Here is a 7,561-nt window from a genome sequence, read left to right as displayed (position 1 = left end):
GCTGGGACTACGGGCGCCAGCCACCACGCCCGGCTAATTTGTTGTATTTTTAGTAGAGACGGGGATTCATCGTGGTCTCCATCTCCTGACCTCGTGATCCGCCCGCCTCGGCCTCCCAAAGTGCTGGTATTACAAGCGTGAGCCACCGCGCCCGGCCCTCATAACTGTTTTTAATATGTTAAAGATTTTGTATCCAGTTTATCTAAAACTCCTTGATTAAAATGAGTTTAATTCTAGCAATACATACATGCTTATCTCTGCATTGTTTTATAATTTGATGATAAATGTTTGTCCCCAATATATGACTGTATGGATAATACTTTTTAAAAAGATACAATAAAATATGATATCTCTTTCTCACTTGATCATGTGGCTGAATGAGTCAATCCCTCCATCAAATAGAAATATCTGGCATCACTTAATCTAACTAATAAAAACATCCAGTGTGCACGTGCACCCACAATGAGAAGAAAAGACCAAAACAAACAGCCAAAAAGGAGAGAATCCCATGATTTCTGTGTAAACTCCTACAGATATCATAAATATTTATTGCTAGAAACAGTATTTTAAATGAAAGGTCTTCAGGCAAGTGTATTAAAACTGCCTTGGATACAAGGGGCCCTGTCACTTGTAAAACTTGGCAAATTGGATAACAATTAAAAATACAAAATTAAACAGAAAATACCCTTTAATAAATTGAGGTTTCTTTGATTGAGACGGAGTTTGGTCCTTGTTGCCCAGGCCAGAGTGCAATGGCGCGATCTTGGCTCCCTGCCACCTCTGCCTCCGGGTTCAAGCGATTCTCCTGCCTCAGCCTCTTGAGTAGCTGGGATTACAGGCATGTGCCACCATGCTCGGCTGATTTTGTATTTTTAGTAGAGACGGGGTTTCTCCATGTTGGTCAGGCTACTCTCAGACTCCCAACCTCAGGTGATCCGCCAGCCTCGGCCTCCCAAAGTGCTGGGATTAAGGGCGTGAGCCACCGTGCCCGGCCTCATAAATTGATCTTTAAACAAATCTTAATTGAGGTTCTCTAAAGGGAGCCTTTTAGGCAACATGCCCTCTATGTGTACTGATGGCTAGGGTGGCTGGTGTCAGGCGAATCCATGTGGATCCCCCAGCCCCTTCCTGGGAGCATCCTAGAAAGACAGCGTGGAAACGCCCGTGGCCTGGTGGTCCCCGGAGCCGCCATGGTGCCCAGCCCCGCCGCCTCACCCTGTCCTCGAAACTCGTGTGAAGCGCCCGCGGATTCTCACGTCCTCTTCTTCCAGGGCGGCGGGCGCTTCTCCTGCACCTTGGCCTGGCGCTTCTTCTGGGCCTCCTCAGCCCCCGGTTTCTCCTCCTTGGCCACCTTGTAAGGCCACTTGGGTATCCGCAGGTGGCCACTGACCTTGGTGCTGCCCTTCTGCGCCGGCCTCTGGGGCTGGAAGGTGGGCGAGGGCGCCTTGCTGAGGCGGACCCGGGGCACCATGCCCGGCAGCAAGCTGCTCCGCCGCAGGCGCTGCAGGGGCAGGAGGCTGGCCTTCCGCCGGGCGGGGTCGGCAGAGCCCCAGGACCCCGGTAGCAGGGCAGGTGGGAGGCCGGCTCTTGGGGAGCCCTCCCGGGAGCCCGCGGCCACTTGGCAGGGCCGCTTGTGCTGCTCTGTGCCCTCGGCTTCACTCACCTCCTGCGCCTGCCTCCCCATCCCCCGCCGCGCCGCGAGAATTTCCTGAGCCGCCAGGATTTCCTGCATCGCCAGCCGCCTCTTCCCCACGCACAGGGAGCACTCGGGGCACACGGTCTGGCACGCGAGGGCCACGGCGGGGCTGTTAGAGGCTGGTGATCATCCTGACCATGTGGTCCAGGGCGCCCCGGTCCTCCGGGCCAGGCACGGAGCGCGGTGTCAGCGCGGACAGCTCGCAGTCCCTCAGCCTCTGCAAGCTCGTGCCCTGGAGCGGAGGCAGCTCAAGCTGGTAATTTTCCCCCAACCGCTCCTGGCAGGGGCGCTCCAGGAGCCTCTGCATGAGGCAGAAGTGTAAGTGGCCACTCCTCTGGCGACATCCCACGGCGGGGCCCTCGCGTGGACACCCGCCCCTGCTAGCTCAGGGCTCGGATGCGATGGGTTCGACCCTGCATGGCGGCTTTGCAACCTAACGCGTCCATCCTTCAAGGTCAAGACCCAGGACATAGTTCAACAAGTAGTTGGTGATGATAGCATGCCCTGACTGGGCCAGAACAGCCTCTTTAGTAAAACAGCGCAGGAAAGTCATGAAACACATCCTCAGCTCCTTTCTTCATTTTCACTTTAATTCCGTGATGCCTCTGTGTCCGTCTGACGACATCTCTCCTGGGGTCTGGGACTCTGCTGGTCTTCAATGCTTACTGTGAAGGGTTCCTGGCCATCATCAGCCAGGAAAACCTCGAAGCCCTCCGTCCTCAACGTGGGATCCCTGGGCCAGGGGCATCAGCCTCACCAGGAAACCTGTTCTTCTGCTCATTCTTGGGCCCCAACCCAGGCCTATTCAAAGAAAGACTCCAGGGGCAGGGCCTGGTAGCCTGTGTTTCCACCAGATCTGTGTTAAAGCTCAAATGAACCAGTCCAGGTGATGCTGAGGCAGGAAGCGCAAGGCTGAGAGCCAGTGTCTAAGGCAACTGTGCCCATGGGGCCAGGGGCAGCTCCTGCCTGTGCAGCTACGATTAGGGTTGCATTCCCTTCCCTGTCCTGCCAGTTGACGTCAATTTGGGGGCACTCAGCTAAGGCCACCACGGTATATCCACAAAGCCGTGGTAGCAGGCGACATTAAGGCCAGTCTAGCCATTGTGATCAGTCTCCTGCGCCTTCTCAAAGTTCAGCCCCCGCCGCACCAGAGTCTGCAGCAGCCCCACTGCTCCAGGACGCCCTCCTCCAGGACGCCCTCCTCCAGGACGCTCTCTACGCCCTGGACGCCGTGCTCCTCCTGGTCCTGGAAAGGGTAGAAAGAGTCGTCCCAGGAGATGCTGCGGGTGTGGGGCAGACTGGAGAAGTCCTGGAACTCTTTGTAGTCAGCGAGATCCTCCTAGACCTGTGTGCCTAGGAGTGGGGACAGCGGTGGCGGGGTCATGCAGCGCGCCCCGTCACCCTGTGGCTGGGTCCCAGCCAGCAGCACCACACAATCGGCCGGAGGCGTGGGCGTGGGGCGAAGGCTCTGTCTGGGAAAGCCTGGTGGGCGCCAAGGTCCCTACTTCTTGCTTCTGTGTCCCCAGGAAGCCCTAACTCCCCCCCAGCCCGGGGGAAACCTCACTTCTTTTACATTATTGTTTGTTTTTATTTTAATTTTTTAGGACATTGATAAAATCACTTTCTGATTTTTGAGATTAAAAATTAAATAATTTTCAAATTTACCCTTTTTTAAATGTTTCACTATTTTAATGCTTTTATTTTTTGTATACTTTAATTATTGTAATTTATATCTTCAATTATTATGGAAGAATTTTAGAAAAGTCTTTTCACATAATAAAGTCTAATTAATTAGCTGTTATTTATTCTCTCCTCTATCTCATATACGTACTTTAACCTTTTAGAACACTTTGTTTTGAGACTGTTGTTACTTATGTGACATTTTAACTATTAGTCTTCACTCTTCTAGTGAATTTTTAATGTCATTCAAAGGGTACATCTTTCTATACTGAGAATTAAACATAGTTGTCAACAATATTCTCAAATATTAGGAATTTCACCTTCCAATGGCATGTTAAGTATGTTCTCCTTCCCTTCGAATGCATATTCCCCGCCCCCGCCCCCTGCTAATTTTGTATTTTAAGTAGAGACAAAGTTTTACCGTGTTGAACAGGCCAGTCCTGAACTCTTGATCGCAAGTGATCCAGCTGCCTAGGCCTCCCAAAGTGCTGGGATTACAAAAACAGCAACTAAATGCTGGAATGATGACCGGGAACTTGTCTAGAGTCTCCAGTGATTATCCTCCTTATAACAAGGCAGAAAGCCTTCCTCAGAATTATCCAGACTGACATTACTCATTGTCCAGACCTGTTAACAGACTCCTGCAACCAGTGCTGTGAGTCTCAAATGTGCTCTTTCAGTAATGCAGTAGAAGGCCCGAGTTTCCACATAGTAGTATCCTTCAATGCCTGGAGACTTTTAAGGCATAAGAACGTATTGATCCTATGAACTATATGTTTTGTAAAATCTCAGGATATGTGAGGTGCTTGGACAAATTAAGTTTCAGGGTGATATCCACTATTGAGACAGAAAATTAGTCTAAGAATTAAGACCTCAAAGTCCAGAATGAGAAAAAAATTGTTTTGCTTAGAGCCTCCTTATAATTATCTTACTTGTTTTATAGATATAAGCACTAGAGGACAAGCTCTACCTGATATAGCTGGCCTAGACATATGCGGATTTAATTGTAGAAGAAAGAATTATACCTTTCGGGTAAAATGACTACCAAAAAGAATTAGTTGCTGTTTTTGAGACAAGTTGTCACCCTGTCACTCAGGCTGGAGTTCAATGTCACAATCAGAACTCACAGCAGTTTTACACTCCTGGACTCAAGCAATCCTCCCAACTCAGCCTCCTGAGAAGCTGGGACAACAGGTGTGCACCACCACTCAAGGCTAATTTTCTGTTTATGCTTTGGTAGAGATAAGGTCTTACTATGTTGACCAGGCTGATCTCAAACTCCTGGCCTCCAGTGATTTTTCTGCCTTGGCCTCGCAAAGCACTGGGATTATAAGTATGGCCCCTGTAAAGAGCTTTAGATCAATTTTATTTAATACAGATAGCTTTCCAACTAAAAATATTTTACTAGAATTCTCTTAATTCAGCAAAGCATTGTTATTACTGACCCAGTCTTCACTTATTTTCGGCTTACATGCAAGAACAAAATTATCTTTATGTTTTAATTTGTTTTATTTTATATTTTCAAGGTGCACAATATGTCGTTTTGAGATACATGTGCATAAGGAAATGATTACTATAATGAAGAAAATTAACAAATCGATCATATCACTTAGCTGTGCTTCTTTTTTATGATAAGAACGCCAAAAATCTAGTCCCTCAGAATATTTCCCAAAAACAATACGAGATTATCTAATATACCTACAGGTTGTACATCAGATTCATTTATTCTACATTACTGCACCTTTACCACTGTTACCCTTCATTTACTTATTTTCTTCCCATGAATGTAACCACCATTTTTTAATGTATTGAACTTTTAAAAATCGATTTCAAATATGAGTGGGACCATGAAGTATTTTTGTCTGTGTGTCTGTCTCATTTCACTTAGGAAACCTGCCATTTACATATCTCCTAAATTTAGTACAGAAATAAAGTGCTAGTCAAGAATGTGTCTCAGTTTTGTTAGATTAATTTTTTCCAAGTTATCCTCTTTATCAGTTTTTACTTTTTGTACTACAGAAGAGTGAAAATTCTTGTATTAAAAGAAACTATAACCAGGCTATTCATAAATAACTTCTTTCAGGGATAAAAATCTCAGGAAGTTAAAGATTTCTGTATTAATGATTGACAGTGTTGTTAGTGGTCTCTCTTAGACTTATTTCAATTGTAAGTAAGTCTTGGTGATATTCTAACATAAATTCTGACAGGTGAAGAGAATAAATAAATTAAGTATCTCTAGGAGAATCAACAGAATAAAATTATCTTCGTTAAATGGCTAAGAAAATGTGGTAAATAGACACAAAAACATTTTCATCTTCCAAAATCAGAGTCAAATACTAAGTGATCGTAAAGTAGCTAATTCTGTCTTCCTGACAAAGTGAATGTGAGCTAAATTAGAAGAATGTCAGGAACAAATTTTTCCTTGAAATCTAGCAACAAATAATGTAATTAAATTATGAGGCCTTGACTGTTGCATAGAGTTGTAGCATCAACAGAAAAACTCACAAAACATAGGTGAAAATCAAAAAGGAGTGCCGGGTTGGAGCCCTAAGGTGAATAATTTTATCATCTCAGATCACTTGGAAAAAGGCAGCGAGTCCAAAAGAAGCTGTTGAGAAGCTTTCTCTCTGCTAACTCCTAATGTTCTGCATGAAATATGTGGAGGCAGAAGAGAGACAGTTTATTATAGTCTACGTGATATAGAGTGAAGGAATAAGAGAATCTTTCTGATAAGTATCTTCAAAATTGGGAGAATCATTTCTATCAAAATCGTTCATTTAAGGGACTAAAATACAAATAAGATGTTTCTTGACACATAACACTCAGCTAGCCAGGCTCTAAAAAGGACGACACTGGACACCTCGACAGTGGTAAAAAGCAGGGTTTACTCACTCTTGAATAACAACTGGTGCTAACCTTAGGCAGCAGCTTATCTATTTGGTTGAGGTTCAGCTTTGTTTCATTGAACAAATCTCTTGGGTTATTTTCAGTTGTTCCAGTCATTTAATTTGTTTTCTGAATCAAATGATAAGAATAAATAAGGTTTAGAGTGTAAACAGCATTCCCAGATACATTACCACTTAGTGTCCCATCTGCCTAATTTTGAACCTATAGGACAGGAATAAAAGCACTGTGAGAAACACCAGGTGATTTCCTTAAAGCCAAATACTCTTGACCCTCCTACGTTTCTTCTGGCTCTCCTGCTGCATGGGACATGGTAATAAATGGAAGTTTCCTGCACAAAGAGGTAAAATTCACTTGTTGAAGATGTCAGTCTTCTTCTTGACCAACTCCTATATTGGTACAATCATGTGAGAGAAATGCACCTTCTGAATCATTTCAAATTCGTGGTCTTTGTTACAGCACATAAGCCGGTGTGCTAGGAGACGTAGCTATTACATTCTCTTATAGAATTTTCCATTCTCTATCATCTGGATTCTTATTTAAAATGTAAACAAAGTTTGTTCTTTCTACTGCATAAGAAGGTTTATACCACTTTATGCTTAGTAAGTAGTTAAATTTATATGTCAGTTTAAATAAGGACAGCCTCCATTATTCTAAGTCCTGTTCCTGTTCCCCATCATCTTATATAGGAACCTTCCTCTTTTGATTGTTTATATTAAAAAACCTAAGACAATTGAAATCAACCCCGTAAAAATTATGCTACAATTATTTTAAACCCTAACATAATAGTGTTATCTTTGATATGAATCTGAAAATCAATTTATTTCTTATCTTTTGATAGATATTCATTAGTATGTTCTATCCTATTTTGTTACTTATATTTTGGAATAGTTTCTTAATGTTAGAATAATATTTATACATGTTAACTCCTCTAATTATCCATTTACTCATCTTATTTACTGTATGATCTATTCTAAAAGTTGCGTTGAATAATTGTAATATATTAGCAAAGAAGACAAATACTGCCATTGCCCCTTTGGAATTTTCAATCTGGTAGTAATAAGTATAAGAGTTTTCTGAATATTATAATCTGATATAATATATTCAGAGATGTAATAGCAGAGCAACCCGGCACTGAAAATCTGTTGCATGAGTTGAAATGTGATTAATAACTAGGATGTTGAGAAACGATAAAGTCTGTGAGGTCAACTTAACTTGCTCAGACTTAAAAAGGAAATAAGCACACTTTTTATTCTTTGTAAGATAAGATATCCACCACTT

The 7,561-nt window shown here is 43.6% G+C and overlaps 1 pseudogene; it reads right to left on the bottom strand.

Annotated features, from left to right (window-relative positions):
• Positions 1–670: 670 nt before the first annotated feature.
• On the bottom strand, positions 671–4,368 carry LOC129485345 (ankyrin repeat domain-containing protein 33B-like; annotated as a pseudogene).
• Positions 4,369–7,561: the final 3,193 nt, after the last annotated feature.

The sequence above is a fragment of the Symphalangus syndactylus genome, chromosome 6 (assembly GCF_028878055.3).
Source record: "Symphalangus syndactylus isolate Jambi chromosome 6, NHGRI_mSymSyn1-v2.1_pri, whole genome shotgun sequence".
Lineage (NCBI taxonomy): Eukaryota > Metazoa > Chordata > Mammalia > Primates > Hylobatidae > Symphalangus > Symphalangus syndactylus.
Note: the sequence above shows the minus strand (reverse complement) of the source record. Positions and strands in the feature narration are given on the sequence as shown.